This window comes from Mytilus californianus, unplaced genomic scaffold, assembly GCF_021869535.1.
Source record: "Mytilus californianus isolate M0D057914Y unplaced genomic scaffold, xbMytCali1.0.p SCAF_7, whole genome shotgun sequence".
Classification (NCBI taxonomy): Eukaryota; Metazoa; Mollusca; class Bivalvia; order Mytilida; family Mytilidae; genus Mytilus; species Mytilus californianus.
The window spans coordinates 66,637,228-66,657,336 of NW_026262723.1; the positions used below are offsets into that span (position 1 = coordinate 66,637,228).

The 20,109-nt window shown below is 31.9% G+C and overlaps 1 protein-coding gene across 19 annotated transcripts in view; it reads left to right on the plus strand.

Annotated features, from left to right (window-relative positions):
• Positions 1 to 13,378: 13,378 nt before the first annotated feature.
• LOC127708097 (cyclin-dependent kinase-like 4) overlaps positions 13,379 to 20,109 on the plus strand; it is a 41,678-nt gene continuing 34,947 nt past the window's right edge. For 5 of the 19 annotated variants that reach the window (XM_052212938.1, XM_052212941.1, XM_052212939.1 and 2 more), the window contains exon 1: positions 13,393 to 14,143. The gene's annotated coding sequence lies outside the window, so the exon portion shown is untranslated. Of the gene's footprint in view, positions 14,144 to 20,109 lie in introns of all 19 variants that reach the window. The other 14 variants (XM_052212932.1, XM_052212930.1, XM_052212933.1 and 11 more) reach the window with 10 other exon arrangements.

Genomic DNA, 20,109 nt, shown 5'->3' on the forward strand with positions numbered 1-20,109 from the left:
TGAGTGAAAACAAATCCGGGTTACAAACCAAAACCGAGGGAAACACATCAACTATATTAAAGAGGAAAACAAAGGAACATCAGGAACACCGAAGTGCAACAAAAACAAACGCCAACACACATAGAAACGAACTATTTGATAACAACTGCCATATTCCTGACTGGGTTGAACCTAGTTTCATAGCATGCCAAACCTCCCGCTTTGAGACAATGTTAAAAAATATGGCTACAACACTACGTGACAGAAATATACCACAAACACACGCAAGAAATTTCATAACAGAAAAACGCACAAACAAATAATATAATAGTCGACACAACATGCAAACCACAGAACAACAACGAACATATTCCATCAACGAAAAACACCACAGGATATCAAAAACAGTGACGCGCTTACGTAACTAACATGCAATCTCGAACTTTATACAATTATTTTCACAATATTCGTCCAAACAATTTTCATGACAATTATGGTTATGGAAAGGCAATTTTTATAATTAGTTGGACTACAAACGATAAGAAATAACAGATTATCCAACCGAAACCATAACAGAAACATCAAAATAAATCCATTACTGTTGGATGTACAAAACACCGAGACACGCCGCACAGCAATGCAAATTCACATTCAGTATAACAGTCATATTCGAGAATATGACAATGCAATTTTATAATTATTTGGACAACAAACGATACGACATAACACATTATTTAACCGAAACCATAACAAAAACATTAAAAATAAATACATGAATGTTGGATGTACAAAATACCGAGACACGTCTTATAGTGAAAGTCAGGAAAATGGCAATTGTTACCGTATAGTTTGTTTCTGTGTGTGTTGCATTGTCGTTTGTTGTTTGTTCACTTCAGTGTTTCAGTTGTTTCGTTGTCCAAATGTACTATATTGTATTGTTTATTTGCGTAATTCTCTGTCCGTAATGTTGTACTGCATTCATGTCATGTAATGGTGTCATTTTAGTGTTATATTTAACATTGCCATAAAAGTGCGAGGTTTGGCTAGCCACAAAACCAGGTTCAACCCACCATTTTTTTCTTAAAATGTCCTGTACCAAGTCAGGAAAATGACCATTGTTATATTATAGTTCTTTTCTGTGTGTGTTACATTTTAATGTTGTGTTTCTGTTGTGTCGTAGTTCTCCTCTTATATTTGATGTGTTTCCCTCAGTTTTAGTTTGTAACCCGGATTTGTTTTTTTTCGTTCGGTACTTAGCAGAGAACGACATAGATGTTAAACCACACTCTAAGACGTGGTAAAAATGTCATTAGTTAGTTTAGACACAGACACATCGTATAGATCAACCAATTCGTGGTGGTGTCCATAAAATTAACGGAGTGTCATTTTTAATCTTTCCTCCTCATAACTCTATTGGAGAAGTTTCTGCGTAAGGAGCACACTCCTGTATATGAAGTCAGTATAGTATGAACATGCATGATATACGACGGAGCAGAGGGTATGTTACTGCAGAGAAATGGGAAATTGATAATTGGGAAGTTGAAATCGTCCCGTTTGTCATAGATTTTAGTGTGAAGTCGTCCATCTGTGTCAATATTGAGGAACAGATCAAGGTATGAAGCAGTCCTTCTTGTATCAGTAGTATCCTTAACTTCAAGTTCACTGGGATATATGAGATGCAAGTACTGACTTAAATAAGGGTTATTCAGTGATAGGACATCATCAATATATCTGAAAGTAAAATTAAAGGACTTTGCAAGGTGCTTTTTCTGTTTGTCTTTTAGAAGGTTTTGAATGAATTCTACTTCATACGAGTACAAAAACAAGTCGGTCATAAGGGATGCAATATTAGTACCCATTGGAATACCGACTGTATGTTGAAATATTGTTTGTGCTTTAATAGTACCATACCAGTCTTTCATTAATATGAAATAAAATGAAATAAAATATACAAAAAGTGATATTTACGTACAAGGTTATAATAACATTTCATGTCACATAGGTTAACACCTGAAGAATGTAATGTCAAAGAGAATATATCTGAAGATACAACACAACCTGGGCAAAAAAAGAAGAAATAACAGCAGTGGCGGATAGAAATAGAAAAATGGTAAGCCAATAACAAAATCATTCTCTAATGAGAAAAACTGTGCCTAAGCCTGACATAGATTTGGACTTCAAAGAGAACACTGTGCCCAATCCTGACACAGAAGAACTACTTACAGCAGAAACGGAAGGCGAAAAGGGAGGAAGAAACAGAAGCAGGTAGGGGACTTCTCTAACATCATATGTTTTAAATAAATTCGATTTTTTAATCGTTCAACTATGATGTTCCTGTTTATGTATGAAAATTCATTTAACTTTCTATCTATATATACAGTACTTTTAAGAATTCATAAATCAAAAGAGATGTGATGTATACACATCAATAAGACAATAACTGAATTTAGAAATGGATACGGGATGACAACTGTTCACTTTTTGTTTTGGAGGACGTTCTATAAGAGGTTTTACAACATTTTCTATTCAAAAATTAAGACCTCTCACTTTTCGAATGACTTTTTACAATAACAATACGTAGAGAATTTGTTTGCCAGATTTTTTTTAATAGTAATGAAGTGGAGTTAAAGACTTGTAGGGTTGTAGGTATGCTTTTATTTTTACCAACTTGTACTTTGATGACTTGACTAATATTCTACAGCAGTTGGTTAACATTTCTTACCAGTTGAACAGTTTGGTTTGTTAAACAAATATCAATTGTATCAGAATTTTTAATGAACTGCAGTAGGTGGAGAGCAACAACTAAAGTCAAGTCACTGTAATAAAGGATTTAAGATTATATTTTAGGGTTTTTTGTAGGAACAGTATAAGACAGCATCAAAAGGGGCAGTATAAGCCAACAGTGTACCTCAATGGCGTTCGTTGCAGTCGGAACAAATTGGATTAAATCAATATCGACCTGGTTGTCTGAAGATATTGACATGGTTTTATATCAAGGAGATGATCACTATGATGTTTACAGGTACCAACATGGCATTAGTTTGATTTTACACAATAAAACTAACCGTCTTAAATAGTAACCTCTTCTTAGTAGCCTTTCGCTGTCAGAATAATAGTAAACACTTTTACTTCCAAAAACTAAATCAAAATAAGTATTTATTCTGAGCAATAGTCACATAGGTTTTAATGATTTTAATGTGAAACCGTAAAAAACAGTAAAATACAGGTCTCGTGGTCGTTCTAGGTAGTTGAATATTAAAGTAATTGGTCTAAGTACAAAGACAAAAAGACATTTTTTAGTTGTTTTTGTTTGTTTTGTTGATTTTGTTGTTTTTATTTAGTTTTTTGGTCGGGGCGTTGGTATTTTATTATTTTTTTTGAGGTGGAGGAGGTTACTGTCTGTCGTTCAGTTCTTTATCTTATTTACTTAAAAAATATAAGGCTAGTGATTGTAGAGAGTTTCTTTTTCATTTAGTTTTAACTCTCCTAACTTTTCTTTTCTTTGCAGATCACACATATAATCTTATGCACCATCTGTGCGTATCTACAATCTGATCTCGATGCGAGAATCTCCGCCTCGGTTTTGGTTTGTGACCCGGATTTGTTTTCGCTTAATCGATTTATGACTATTGAACAGCGGTATACTATTATTGCCTTTATATATTGCTTCAAGGGGTAGTATCACTCTATTTACCAACGATTGGAGCTGTAGAAAAAAATAACCGATGTATATGGCGACTAACAATAGTTTTACAAGTAACCCCCAAGGCTTATATTTTTTTCAAAATTTTTGATTATGCTGTAAATATGCTATATTCTTGTTATAGATAAAATATTTTTTTATAATTGTTGATAATGTTATGTATTCTATATGAGTGCTAAGTTCCTATGAGTATAAGACTACATTGTTTGTTTGTTGGTCAATGAAGATAAATTTTCATGAACTATTTCAAGTCAGGACTATATCCAATTTTGCAGATTTTTGGTTAAAATCACTTTTCAACAGTGACCATAATACCATGCCAATAATAAAGTATTGAACTTGAATCTGTAATTCCCTTGTCTTATATGCATTAGATTTAAACAAACCTAACGAGACATAGAGATTGCTTTTCCGGTCAGTATTTCTGGTACTTTGTGTCACCTCAGTTGGTCCTGATTTTGAGATTTGTTCTTGTGCCAAGGTATTTGGTACGTTTATTGGTTGGGAGGTTGCTGACTACCTTATCTACTATATAGCTCTTGCGGGCTACAACTTGATAGTTTAATCAAAGAAGACCATCGGATATGGTTGATTGACAGTCACTGCAGAATCGAGACAGGTGAAAGGTGTGTGCCTTTAGGGACTAAAAGGCTTTCACGGTGCCATTCGACAACATTGCTCAAATTGAGGAATATTTAGGAAGGGATTATAGTAGCAGTAATGAATACCAAGCAGTCGGTGTACACTATTCATTCCTTATATTGGATTCACCAACAACAGGGATACACGAGATAGAGGCCTTGGACGGGATGAGTTGCCGTAAATAAGTCAGAAGTATTAGCACAAGAGGAGCGACCACATTGTTAATGGGGTAAGATGTCTGTTTATCTTTATATATACTACCAGCTTTGGTGAAAAGGGTACTGGTAAACGGTGGTCAATGTAGGGGACACATTGTATATGGAAAAGAATAGAGAAAGATTCAAAAATACTGATTACAGTGGCGTAGCTTCCATTGAGGCAATGAGGCAAGCGCCTCACCGATTTTTTTAACATTAAAAAGACAGATAAAGAGAAAATATATACCGTGTAATTCAAAGTATAGAGTATAGAGTGATAACGGCTCTAAACATTGAGTTGTTTACCCTTTAAACACGCATTCTTGGTGATTAACATAAAACAAAATTAAGAATCAATCTTTCTCTCATAAAATGAACAAGGTAGATACAACTATCTATTTTAAGGAACAAACAAAGTATACCTTGTAAAAAACTGATTCAAACAAGAGGTCATAACTGTGAAATCACTTGATACTTCATCTTTCTTGACAACAAACTTGTTACTTTAGGTTGACGTAGTTGACAGACACTTGACATTCCTATGGGACAAACTGTGGTCCTCTTCCAACTGACACGTATCTTGATTTATATAAGTAATACTTAATAATTTATCGAGTTATTATAATATATGTATTTTGTCAAAAGCCCCTAAAAGTATAAGATTTAAAGACATAGTGGATTTAACTTTATTATCACAAAATCTGTACAAAAGCATTTAAGAGGAGTTCATAAATATAATTCTGTCGGTTATTTTTGTTTTGATTAGGACCTGCGCACTGGAAAATATTATTACTTCATGATAAAATAAAACAAATCTGGATTTTTTATATACAGGATATTGGTGCCAGTGTGTGACCAATCAAGCGTATGGCGGGTCACCTAAACGTCCCCCCTGGGTAGGTTTGGTTCGTTTAACATTGCGGGATGTACCAGTAAGGCAGTGTGTACTCGATCTATACAAGACCCTATTCAACAGTGACCCTTGCTTAAATTGGTCGTCCGTTTGGTTATCTGGGATGTATAAGTACACAGCCACGTCTATTTGGAAGGGAAAGTGCAACCATTAGCTCTACATGTTACAGATAAAACAGGGATCCATAGGGGGTCTGTTGCAAGACAAAATAAATGTCTTCTCTTGTCTAACATGCTCTCCTTTTCTAGTTGCAGTTGAAATTAATAAAGTTATCCCGGTTTACCTAGTTTACATATAATGTATTGGATTATTTCGTTTTACATGCCCTGAATATGCATGCAGTTTTTGTCAATTGCATGATGTCAGACAACAATAATCAATCAATAAATCAAACCTGATTAACATTCGATAATGATAAAATCAATTTGGCGACTTCCTATTGGCATTGTGATCGTTTTAACCAAGTTGAGACTTTAACTGCCAAGATCCAAATCGTTTGCCTCACTTGAATTAGATATCAAGTTATGCCACTGCTGAACTCGAAATTGTGCTGTTTTTTACTCTTCTATATATAAAATTGAAAATAAAAACGGGGAATGTGTCAAAGAGACAACAACACGACCAAAGAGTAGAAAACAGCCCAAGGCCACGAAAGGGTCTTCAACACAGCGAGAAAATCCCACACCCGGAGGCGGGCTTCAGTTAGTTTTTTTCTATAATCGGCATAACCACTCACGCTAATCTGTTCATCAAGACCCGATGCAATTGAAACACTTATTTAAAGTTATCGCGGATAATATTTTATTGGCACACACAACATAGTGCAGTAAGGTGTCATTCTTTAGATCCTATCCATGCACATCCCAAGCAGTTTTATCAATATTTGGATATTCAATTTATAAAACGATGTGTTGTGTTGCCATTGCCATACCTTGACAGTGAGACCCCTTGAATGGTCTTAGATTTTTTTTTACCAAAGTGCCAAACTAATATTGGTTATCAAGACACATTGAAGCACTGCTTTTTATCTGTATTTCATCTCCTATGGCACTTTATGTCATAGTAGAAATTGATAGTTCACTCATAACTACAGCATAAATTTACTAGAATTTAGATTGCTAGACCTTCCTCGAATATAGCTAGATGCTCCCTTGAACCAAGTTATATGGTTGCGGATATTTTTTCATCGTTAATATCGTAAATATTTACTACAAACTACTTCTGAACCTCAAATATTGGTCAAATGACCTTCTTTTTTTTTTGCATGTAGTGATTCTCCAAGTGTTAAGTATCTACAAACTGACAATGGATGGGCATCCAGAGTTTGAAGCTAGGGTATTTCATTAAATCCCATGATTGTTTTAAGCAAACTAAAAATTAGACACGTAAACATGACATGAATAACAAGTCTTAAAACAACAAATCTTACGACACAAACATATCCACTCGACAGAAATTGAGAAACTTTCTTTACAAAATGATTAAAACCAAAAATGACGTCATATATAAAAATTCTTAACAATAGGACCAACATCAGTACGTGTCCGTAATTCAGTTACTTTTACACCAGAAATTATGCTGGGATTTTTTTCTACAATAAATACGTCATCGAACAATCGGTTCTTACTGTGACGTAATAACATAAGCATTGTAACGTTGGGAATTCGCGAATGCAGGACTCGGAAGTGCGATGGTCTATAGATATGACGCGTAATGGCCTAGTTAAAATCTGCATATGTACAATCATTAAGAGAAGTAGATTTTTTTAATAGTTTTTAAGAAGATATAAGAAGAGTCTTCTGTGGACCCGTGTGTATTAAGGATGTACTAAAAATACATTACCAACTTAAATTTACTTGATGTTATCCTGACAAACGAACCAAATGTTTGTCAAAATATATCTAATTTTAATTGTGGTCTTAGTGATTGTCACAACATAACTTCATTTCAGTTAAAAGGTTTTGTGTCTAAAATTAAAAAGGAATTTATTAATTACAGAAGTTTTAAAAGTTTTGATCAGGAAAAATTACCTACATGAACTAAATTGTGTAAATTTTGATAATTTGATGTCAGTTGATGATGTCAATGAAGCATATTCAAATTTTCAATCTGAATTTTTTAACACTATAAATCGACAAGCATATACTAATAAAAAAGAAGGTCAATAATATCACCTGCACCCTTTATGAATAAAGATCTTAGAAGGACAATTTACAAAAAAAAAGAATGAACAATAACAGGTTTCTTCAAAAACAAAAGTGATACCAACTGGGAGTTGTACAGAAGACAGAGAAATGTTGTTACAACAATTAAAAAGAGCTCAATTAAAGAATGAAAATAGGGAATATGCCAAAGAGACAACAACCCGACCAAAGAGCAGACAACAGCCAGCCGAAGGCCACCAATGGGTCTTCAACGCAGCAAGAAAATCCCGCACCCGGAGGTGGTCCTCAGCTGGCCCCTAAACAAAATTGTGCACTAGTTCAGTGAAAATGAACGTCACACTAAAATCCAAAACATATAAATGAACTAAAATTAAAAAACGTACAAGACTAATAAAGGCCAGAGGCTCCTGACTTGGGACAGGCGCAAAAATGCGGCGGGGTTAAACATGTTTTGTGAGATCTCAACCCTCCCCCTATACATCTAGCCAATGTAGAATAAAGAAACACATAGCAATACTCACAGTAAAAATTCCGTTCAAAAGAAGTCCGAGTCCGATGTCAGAATAGGTAACAAATTAAACCATTTTTATCTAATAAAAGCATTAAATCGAACAATAACATCGTATGAAAATAATAAAATTCTCAGTGATCCTGAAGAGGTATCTGAAATTTTTAATAAATTTTTCATAAACCGTGTAGCTAAAGGTAGCTAAAGATATAGGAGACAAAACATTAAAATAGACAGAAATCACCCAAGTATAATAAAAATCGAAGAAAATAAAATTGATTATAATGAGTTATATTTTAAACCTGTAACAATAGACAATAGTCAATATTTATTTGCACAAACACAATTACATTAAAAGGTTATGGCATACAGTATTGAGACAATAAACTGACAATAATTCAATTAGAGTGACAGTGGTATTCGCACGAAAAAAAGACTATAAATATGTGTGTATCGACAGTTAACGCATTATTAACGTTCATGAACAAAAAATAGGATACATAATAAAAAAATATAAATTATACAGATGTTCTCAATAATAGACAATCATTAATATACTTTGTGGTGATTTTTATAATGACTGGCAAACTGCAATTTAAAAGTGTGTTTATATACCTCAGTGTTATAACTGAATGCAATTTAATAAATTTGCAATTAAGATTAGTATTAATATTTTGTATATAGGTTTCCCTCAATGATATATAGCATGGACAGACTAAGAAGAAATGGTATTCGTCCTCAATTTCTTGCCAATTACAGAATAAGCAAATGCGTTGATTTCTTCAATGTTGGTATAACGCCCCCTTTCAATTGCTAGGGAATGGGCACAGAGTTTAAACTAACTGAAAACCGATCTGTCAGTTTTAAATTTACATATATCAATATACGGGGGCCTTTTCCCATTTTTTTTAGTCTTACAAAAGAAATTTAATTTTTCACATTTATGGATAGAACAGTTCATAATTTGATAAGCCTGGTCAAAAATTCTTTGTTGGATAGTATTTATATAATATTTTAAATTAATGGGGTCAAAAGTAAGATGACCAAAACCTAATTTATTTAACCAGTCTTTTACAATGTTAACCCATTTACTTGTTTTCTCTACATTATTATATATTTTATAGAATAATGAATTAGGTGAGTTCACAATGTGGTTTAGAAATTTAATAGCTGAAAGCTGAATTTTTAAGTGCAAAAGGGTTCTGTTTGTCTCAGTTAGACAAGCTACATTTGTTGTTTTGCACTGTACCCCTAAAATTTCCTTAATAAATTTTATATGTAAATTTTCAAATGGATCTGAATCTTTGAACACTTTGCTTACACCTCATACTTCACTTCCATATAGAGTGATTGGGACAACTAAAGTATCAAATAATTTTTCAATCATATTGCAAGACTTATCTAAAGAAACTGGTTTTTTTTTTATTTTAAACCAAGCCTTTCTTCCTTTTTCCATAAGATTTTTTTTGGAAGGACTTAAATTGCCTGAATAATTTATTGTTATTCCAAGGTAACAATAAGATTTAATGGTCTCAAGATGCTCGTTTTCTACTTTAAAATAATTACAACGTGAATTCCCATTAGAATTGAATATTATAATTTTTTATTTTTGTTTGTTTACATCAAGTTTCCAAAGGGAACAAAATTTAGTTAACTCATTAAGTGCATTTTGTAGCCCTTCATGGGTTTCTGACAATAAAATAATGTCATCTGCATATAATAATGATGTTAGTTTAACATCTCATATAACAATTGGTTGAGTGTTTGCATGATCAAGGTCATTTACAAGGCCATTTACTAGTATATAGATATTAAACAAAGTTGGGCTAGGTACATGCCCTTGTTTTACTCCACAATTTGATATAAATTCATGGCTAATATCATTTTGAAATTTAATTCTACATTTATTTTCATTATACATTGATCGAATGACACTAAAAAGCTTGCCTGGAAGTCTGTTTTGGAGTAGGATATAAAATAAACCCTCCCTCAAGACAGTATCAAAGGCTTTTCGTAGTTCAATAAATGCTACAAGAACTTTCTTTTTTACATCGAGATGACCGTGAGGTCATTCCGATGTATTGCTATCGCCTAAATTTCCATTATGCAAATTAGTTTTGGGTTTTCAACAGATCTATACAAAAATATAGATCCGCGGACATTATCTTGTGCAAAATAACATTCCTTATCGCTTGTTTTAAATTCATTTTTTCAATGGATGCTCCTATAAATATTTTTTTTTAAACACAAATTAATAATATGAAAATGTTTTGTCGTTAGATATATATATATATAAAATTAAAAAAATAATTGATAATATCTATGCAATCGTACCGAAAAATTGTGTTAAAGCTTGAGGAAGAATATCTCAAGAACGTTTTGTGACACTCGCGGCAAGGACCGGTAACTCTGTAATTGTTTTTGCGGGAAAATATGAATGGCTTCTCATATCCAATCTTTTAGAAAAATGGATTTTTTTACCATGTGTCCACCATGCACTTGCACTGCACTATTATTAGAAAAGTACAATAGAATGATATACAAATGGATGAAAATTATATATACATGTAACTGTTATATTAATATAATATATAACAACAAACCAGTGTATACATACTCTGGGACTATTATTATATTAGTATAATAGTCCCAGGTATACTGATTTGTATCACTACAATATAATAGTTATTACGGTGTGGTTGAATTTCCTGTCATTTATTCATCATACACGCACAAACTTGTCTCAGAAAAAAAATATATCTGTACATTAACCTCAGTTTCAGGTATAGAGATGTGATCTTTTTCTGTGACGTGTGCTTTTGACCATCCACAAGAACTTGTGGTCATCCGATGTTCAGTACTTCAGTACTTTGATTTTTGTCTTGTATTTATCAACAGTTGACTTTAATGAGAAGATATGATATGATCTGCTGTTCTAGCCTTTTCTTTGAAGCCAATTTGATTTTCACTTATCACTTATCAAATTATTGGTGTTAATAAAGTCTGGTGTGTTTAATTTTATTGAATAATTTTCCCAAATTAGAAGTCAATGAGATTTTGTTCCCTTTTTTATGAATTAAATTATGTGATCAGACTTTTGTTCCATAATTTCGGGAAGCTGCCTTTCATAAATGGCACAACCAGTAATATCATATCCTATTAAAATTTTAGTTAATAAATCAATTGAAAGTTCATTTTTTCAAGATAATCTTAAAACTGCTCAGGTATCCCAACTTTTTAAAAAGAATAACTCTCTAGACAAAGAAAACTATAGACGTGTAAGTGTGTTACCATGTATTTCCAAAATTTATGAAAGAGCTATACATGATCAATTAATGGAATTTTTAAATAAGCATTTTCATCCTCTTCTTTCGGCATTTAGGTCAAGTTTTGATTGCCAAACAGCACTTATTAAGATAATAGAAGACTGGAAAAAAAGCACTGGTCGTGGACAACAACAAATTTATTGCTGCAATTCTGATGGATCCATCTACAGCATTTGATTGTCCGCACGATTTACTTTTACTAAAATTGGAAGCATATGGTCTGTCAAAAAATTCTCTAAAAATATTACAAAGTTATTTAGAAAACAGAAAATAACGTATTAAAATTGGAAGTTCTTACAGTGAATGGGATCGTGTGTTTAAAGGTGTACCACAAGGGTCAATTCTTGGTCCAGTTCTTTTCAATATCTTCATAAATGACATATTTCATTTTGTACAAAAATAGCACGATTTATAATTATGCTGATGATAACACTGTATCATATAGTGATTAGGATATAGATAAAGTTGTTAAAAGTTTAGAAACTGATAGTTCAAATCTAATAAACAGGTTTTCGATAAATTTAATGAAGGCTAATCCTGACAAATTCCAGGCTATAGCAATTGGGGAAAAAAACGAAAATAAACATAATTTGACATTCAATATAAATGGAAACAAATTTCTTGTGAAGAAAATGTTAAACTTCTTGGAATAACTCTAGATTCAGATTTAAACTTTAACAATCATATATCTGAAATATGTAAAAAGGCATCAAGACAATTAAATATTCTAAAACGAATGGGTAAATATTTAAACAGGCTAGGTAGGTTAACATCATACTACTCATTCATTCTTTCCAATTTTAACTATTATCCAGTAATCTGGCAATACTGCAGCGAAAAAAAAATCAGTTTTCAAATGGAAAAAATTCAAGATTGAGCTCTTAGATTCATCTATGAAGATTTTGATAGTTCATACGAAAAACTGCTAGAAAAGTCAAAATTACCTTCTTTAAGGATAAGAAGAATAAAAATTATTGCAACAGAAACTTTTAAAATAATCCACAAAAAAAGTCCAAGCTATCTTCATGATTTAATTGATATTGAAATTCATAAGTATAATTTAAGATCACAGGAAACAGCAGTACTCCCGAGAGTCAGAGCTACCAGGTATGGTTTGAGATCGTTTCGCTATAATGCTGCACAAATCTGGAATGCTGCCTAATCATTGTCGAATGGAAACATCTGTTGACCAATTATAAAAATTGGTACAAACAAACATGGGGTCCAAATAACAGCTCATGCCAGTGCAGTGCACGCATATAGTGTTTTTACGCCTGTTCTTTTTTATTTTTTATTGTTTGTTTGACTGTTTGATTTGATTAGCTTTTTTAGTTGCTATTATCTGCTGCGCTTACCATTCTAACTTATGCTATGATTTAAGATATACTTAATTTTGCATACTATAACTTTTATATGTCACCTACGGTATCTTACCATATGCACTGAATGTTTGAAATTGTGTTGTTTTCATGACTTTTGAATGTGTGTATATATTTTGTTATTATATATGGTAAAAGTCCGAGTCAGCCTTTTCCTGAGATTTAAAAAAAAATCAAATATCGCAAAAAGGAGTTTCATAACCTATCAATATTTTTAACTTATTTTGTTCCTCTTCAGATTTATAATACCAATTTTAAATTCTAGATTTTTTTAATTTAACCTAACTACATCCTTAAGCGAATGCCACGATCCATTGTACGAAAAACAGAATCTTTTATATATAATTTTTAATTTTTTTATGAATATCATTTTGTAAGTCAATGAAATATTGGCAAATAATCCATCACCGACACCAAATTTTACAGTAAGCCATATATATGCAACAGGAAGTTATGTTATTGTTATGTACTACGCACGCGTATACTTTTTCCTTCTATTTCAAAGGTTGATTCGCACAATTGTTGCCATTAAATGCTAAAGGGTAACTTGTCAAACAATGTTCGATACAAAATGAATAACACTATTCAAATTTAGGTTATTTTTTTTGTGCAAAACACAGTTATTACTGAAAAAAATTGTGACTCAATAGAACCGGAAGTCAAACATTTGTTGTCACTAGATACATGCGTTCTGGCAAAAGTTCAACACAAGTATGAATGGTGTAATTAGCATTTACAGTGTTAATCATGTTGCGACTGGATTAAACAGTTGTTGATTGCAAAACACTTGATCTGACAACCGATAAAAGTTATTTCATTTATTTCCGGAAGTCAATGTTTTGTTTATTTGAAGTAAAAAAAATTATCATGTTATATTTTAGACTTTGAAAATTCACGTGTTTCAATCTATTTTTATTTACAAATAAATAACTACAGTATCTCGGATTACTTCTGCCAAAAACGTGCGATTAGTTGGATTAAAAGTTCTATTGAAGTTGTTAAGAAACAAATATGAAGAACAGTGAATTACAAGGAGTTCAATAATGTTATATAGAAATAATAAGTTCATCATGAAGCAGACGACAACTTTCATTTTGAAGTATTATTGATAGAATTTATATTTTAGGATAGTATTTTAAAACTTTGACAGTGAGAGTGAAAGTAGATCAGCTGTTTTACCCATAAATTTATTGCAATTTGAAGTGAAAATGTTTCATTTGTATTTGTGAATATTGGCATAGATAAATAACAATGTGGAGAAATTAGTGATATAGTGGCATATAAACAATTAGATCAAGGATAGCCTACTAGTACTAAATATTAAATAAAAGGTAGGTTTTAGAAAACAGCCTTTTGAGTATTGATGTCTCACCTCAAGTTGGAAAATTTATCCATCTGATTATAGTCTGCATTTAGTTACTGATCATTACGATGCAGTCCGGTAAATCCGCCCACATAAGGCTTTGGTGTATGTATTTCTGCTTAATTAATAATTATATACAAATTGTATCAAATTTATTATAAATCGATTCACTAACAAATCAACATTGAGTAGTTTATATCTCATTTCCAAAAAAAATATCTGAAATAAATTTTAAAATCAACAAGACAAGTGGGTCATCCGTGTTTTTATCGGAAATGTGTTTGTCTGGTAAATCCGCCCACACGCAGTAAATATGTATGGGGGCCAGTTGATCACAAATTTATGAAAGTAAAAGGTGATCTATTTATTAATGGACCACTTATAAAGAGATTCCAGATAATCCCCAAAAAAAATTTCAAGTCAGAAATGAGTTTTGTAAGCAGTAATATGATTATCCTTACCTTTAGGAACTGTATTATATATATCACTAGATATTTTTGTAATAAAGGATTTTTCTTTAAAATTTGACATGCATTGATGATAAGTACAGTTCCTATGAATAAAATAGCAGACCAAATATTCACGGAAGTGACAATAACAGAAGAAATGGGAGTGGGCGGGTTTACCGGACGGGCGGAATTACCGGACACTACTGTACCTTAAGGCTTAAGGGAAAGTTTAGCATCATAGTTTAACATTGCCATTGGGTTAACACCAGGGCTAAGATTTATTGACATACATGTATCGAAGACCTGTATCAAGTTCGTTTTTTTTATGAACGAGTTCACAGATGACAACGAATAAAATGTATGTTCCAATTGTCGTAAACGTAACTATACAATCCCGTCCCCTTTTCCCCGAATGTGACCTACTGAATTCAACTTGTCACCTGGTTTGTACTAACATGAGCAACACGATTGGTGCCACATGTGGCAAAGGATCTGCTTACCCTTCTGGAGCACCTAAATGTAAGATCACCCCCAGTTTTGGTGGGGTTGAACCCAGTTCGTGTTGGTCAGTCTTTAGTTTTCTATGTTGTGTTTTGTGTACTGTTGGTTTTTTTCTTTTTTAGCCATGGCGTTGTCAGTTGATTTTCTACTTGTGAGTTTGGATGTCCGTTTGGCATCTTTCGCCTCTTTTTCAGAGTCTGGCAGGTTGATCTAATGGGTGATCACTTACCCTGAAACATGAATACATTTGTACATGTACATTGTACACTACTGTACTTACATTGTACTACTAAATTTTTCAAAACTATGGTACAGAAATGATATTGTACTGTTTTGGGCTAGGAAAATTCATTTCAGAAATATGAATATTATTATATTCAATAAACCAGTAAAATATATATATACATGTATGTACCTTATTGCATTTGCTATTTCAGAATTTAGGATACTGTGGAATCTGTGACACTTCACTTGACATACATTTGTAAAGCTGAAATTTGACCAATTAATGTCATGCACCAATCACTTTTATACTTTTAATTCAGAATAGTGTCAACAATTTGTCTTTAATCATGGTAATGGCTGTTGATCATTTATAGCATTGATGGGTATTAAAAATATCAATAAAAATAAACACTTTTTTTGGCACTAAAACTTTTGAATTTCAAAATGAACAAATAATTTGCAATTGTAAGAGGGCTACTGGATTATTTGTCTCTAGCCCTTTACACTATGTGAAGAAAGTCTGTTTTGAACCTTTTTTTGGCCATATCAATCCTCAATTTGGAAGGTTCATGACAAAGAATTAACATACAATGTACGTTCCAGAACAAAAATCTTGACGCCTGCAGATGTACAGGTACATGTATGTGCGTTGTCCAAAAAGGAAATAAATGAGCAACAAACAACTACATGTTGTATGAAACTTAGAAATAGTAAGCTGAGTTTTTAGTCTGATGTCACTTTCTCTTAAAGAACAGAACTCTTTTCAAAGAGTAAAGACCATATAAGCTATACTTCCTCATTCATCTGTCATGTCTGTCCATGTATGTTTATTTTAAAAGTAGCATGATAAATTGTACTAAGTTCATGAAGTTGCTTAAATCCACACAATTTGGAGTCTTTTGGACTGGTGGACAATCATACCACATATCCTTATTTTATATTTTAAAAATAACATGTACATGTAACAAGTACAACTGTTTCATTGTCATGTGGGATCTGGAAATATGAAATGCAAAAGAGGGTCCAAAAGATTGCCTGTTACATGTCATGCTACTCATCACATTTTTATACTGCTAAAAACACTGTACTTCTTGAATTTGGATTATAAATGTTTTTGTATTATGTACATACATGTAGATCTGTCAAGATAATTTTAGTGTGACAGTCACCAGAAACTAGTTAAGTTTTGGTTATAAATTATAACTTGACATTGATGGATGAATTATTTAGCTAAAAAATTATCAGAAGATTGTCAGTGGTACACTCCACTACTCGGGACAATTTTTATATTTTCTGCCATCTTAACATCAAAGAAATAATTCTAAACAACACTCTTCATGTCTACTTGATGAGTAAAGAAAGATTATTCTTTAACATGTTTAATGCAAAGTAAATCTGAATTCACTTTGGGTGTTGTTTGCATAACTTTGTTAACTTGCAACCTTTAATCTATGTGGAAATATCAAAACCTATCAAAAACTCCAAAAGGAATTGAAACAGAGTTTTGTACGAATATCTGTTATTAATGAACTCTATAGATTTCGAAAATTTTGACAAGCTTCACCATTGTGAAAATTTTAAGTTAACACTTGCATGGATTACTGAGTGCACACATTTGAGAAAGAAAAACTCTGGACATTAGCTTTAACAAAAGTGCACGATTCTTTGAATCATGCAATATACATTGTACATGTATATGAAATAAAGATTAATATTCATAACATGCTGCCTCTATGTCATTAAATCTTATATCTCCTGTAGGGAGAATACATGTACCACTCATTAAAAAAAATTTCTTAACTTAATAACTCCTGTAACAAGTCTTTGAGATGTTAATTTGTACATGTAGGTGGCTTCTTGCAAGGTTTAATTTCTATCCCTATCCAATATACCCTCGTTTCCCGGTGGCAGTCCAAATTTTCCACCATTCATTCCAGGAGACCCCTATTTAAGGACCTACATGTACATTGTACCTATTGTATCAATGGTAAATTTGTTCTCACCCTGAACATGCATGAAATATTTGCCCCTGGATATAAAACAAACATCAATCAATCAATCCATGGCGTAAAGGGTTAAAAGAGAAATAAGGTTGACACCAATATCTGGTTTCCTTTTTTTGTACACTCTGTATTGACTGAATTTTTGTCAGATAGAAAAGTGCTTAGATTATTAAAAACAAATTTATATAGTATAAAACATCCTTATAAATCATTTACAATTTTATGAAATTTACAGCTGCAATTAATATTATAGATGTCTCAGCAGGGGAGAACTGCCTTTATTATCTGTACATTGAGTTCCAAGGACATTTTTGTAAAGAAATAAATTGCTTTATAAGCGTGAAAATGAAAGATAAAGTGTATTTAAAAGATTGAGGGATGAATTTGATTAATAAATTTAAAAACTAGTGCACTCTTTAAAGAAGACTTAATTTTTTAGACTTAAAAAAAAGATAAATTTATAAGATGATAATGAACACTGGTAATCATACAACATCTCCTTATTTTTGTATAAAGAAAAGTAATGAAATATTTTATAAACAACTGGGATAAACATTAAACAATGAAGCTTTCATTTTCATTAACATTTTACTTTAGGAAGTAAAAACAAAACAGATACATTGTAAGCATGATATTATGATTTAAGAAGCCTGTTATCATGGTTATAAGATATTGAAATGCTGCTTGCATGTAGTAATTTATAGGGCATATCAAGATAAATTCGTCATAGAAAGTATTTCTGATGTAGTGTAATTGTATGTGTGTTCTAATATCGAAATGCTGATATGCATGATAATTAGTACAATAGTCGTTATAAAAATAAGGAGATGTCTGTTACGATTGCCAATCAGACAACTATCCTCCAAAGTTCAAATGAAGTGGATGTAAGCAAACTTTGTAAGCAAATGTACGGCCTGCAACAATGAGAATATCCATACCTTATAGTCGGCTATAAAAGGCTCTGACATGAAAAATATGAAACAATTCAATTGAGAAATCTAATGTCCTAATTTATAACAAAACAATAAAGAATACATGTATTTCATAATTATAATGCCTGTTATGCATGGTCCAAGTATTAATAATAAAGTGCATACATATATTTTTTATACATTGGTACTAGTACATTGTACATGAAATAAAAACCCACTTCAAATTTAAGAATTAACCACATTTACAGTATTCAATCAGATGTTAAGAATTTGTTTTGTGATCTTAGTTTATTTCTTTACTGTGAAAATGGTACAGTACATGTTTTTGATGTACTGAGGTACTCCATTAATGTTAAAACAAATGTGAGATTTATTAACTTATATGTAGGGTTTAGATTTTATCCTATGTCAGTTTAAACATTGAAATGCATAAACACAAAGATAATCCATAAAATCTATATGCAATCAATAGGTATTTAAAAGAAACTTTAGTTTAATCTGTTTTAAACCCCATGCCAGCAATTTTTAAATACTTAAGACGATATACAATGTACATAATGGGTTTTATTTAGTCATTCTTTTCTGGTCAAATTACTGTTCATCAGTCTTTTTTATTTCATCATTTTTTATAATCAGACACCATAAGATAAAGTTTTATCAATCTTACCAAATTTAATCTGTTCTTGACCAAAATGATCTGTGGTTTTAAACCCATAATTTTAAATTTGGTGTTAAATATTGGACAAATTACTCCGTTCTGTTAGTGACCTCAAGGTTTTGTACATGAATATGTATATATTGATATCATGAAAAAATATGATGGTGTGAATACTGGGAACAATTGATATGTTGATCATGTATCAATCCCAAGTAAAAAGCTGCATAAGTCTTAAAGATATATACTTCTAAAAACAGTCAATGTCAGGATAAAAAACTACTACATTTTATATATATATGCTGAAGGCTTTAACCGCTTATGCATTTGCCTATGACTGTTGAAAACGAATTTTGTTGAGGTGCTTTGAAAGGAATTGTCTTAATCTGAATCAGGTAGGAATCATATTATACATGTAGTTTTCTTATCTTTTGTGGCTTGATTATTGCATGCATCATTTTGTACAAGTCAGACCAAAGCTCTATAATTGTGATGTTACTGATAAAGCAAGTGGCTTAGGAGTAGACTGAAAAGTAGGAGGGGAATCTCACTCATGTTGAATCATTTCAGTTATGCATTCCCCATTAAACATGAAGAAATCTGAGACAGTTTATGACTGGAGAGATGGTCTCTCAGTCAAACCTCCAGCAGAATTTTTATCTTTATACATGTATATTACATCAAGTTTCTTCTGAATCAAGTACAATGTAAATCAAAATGAAATGTGGTTTTGTGTCTTGCCAATTTCTTCTGTATCCTCAGGGGGAGGCTAAAGATTAGAACTGCCTTATAGAGATGATAACTAATCATGCAGAATCCTTGCAACTAGAACTTACCTTAACAAATCTATGAATCAACAAATTTTCAAAATCAATTTTGAGATCTCCACAACTACATGTGTAGTTCTGAATATTAGTTTTATTTTGTGGCTAGACATAACATGACTAATGTAGGCTGCTTTGTAAGTTAGTAATGATTGAGCAGTGACCATACACAATCTTATCAAACAGTTTTCCATTTAATCAAATGGTCCTTCAAAAAATGTAATTGCAAATTAACTTGCTGCCACTTCTATTAAAGCCTTCTTATGGTGGTTCTCCTTGTAAGAACTGTGGTAAGATGCTGAAAGTTAAAAAGCTGTGTTTTTCTCAATTTTCTCCATGACAACA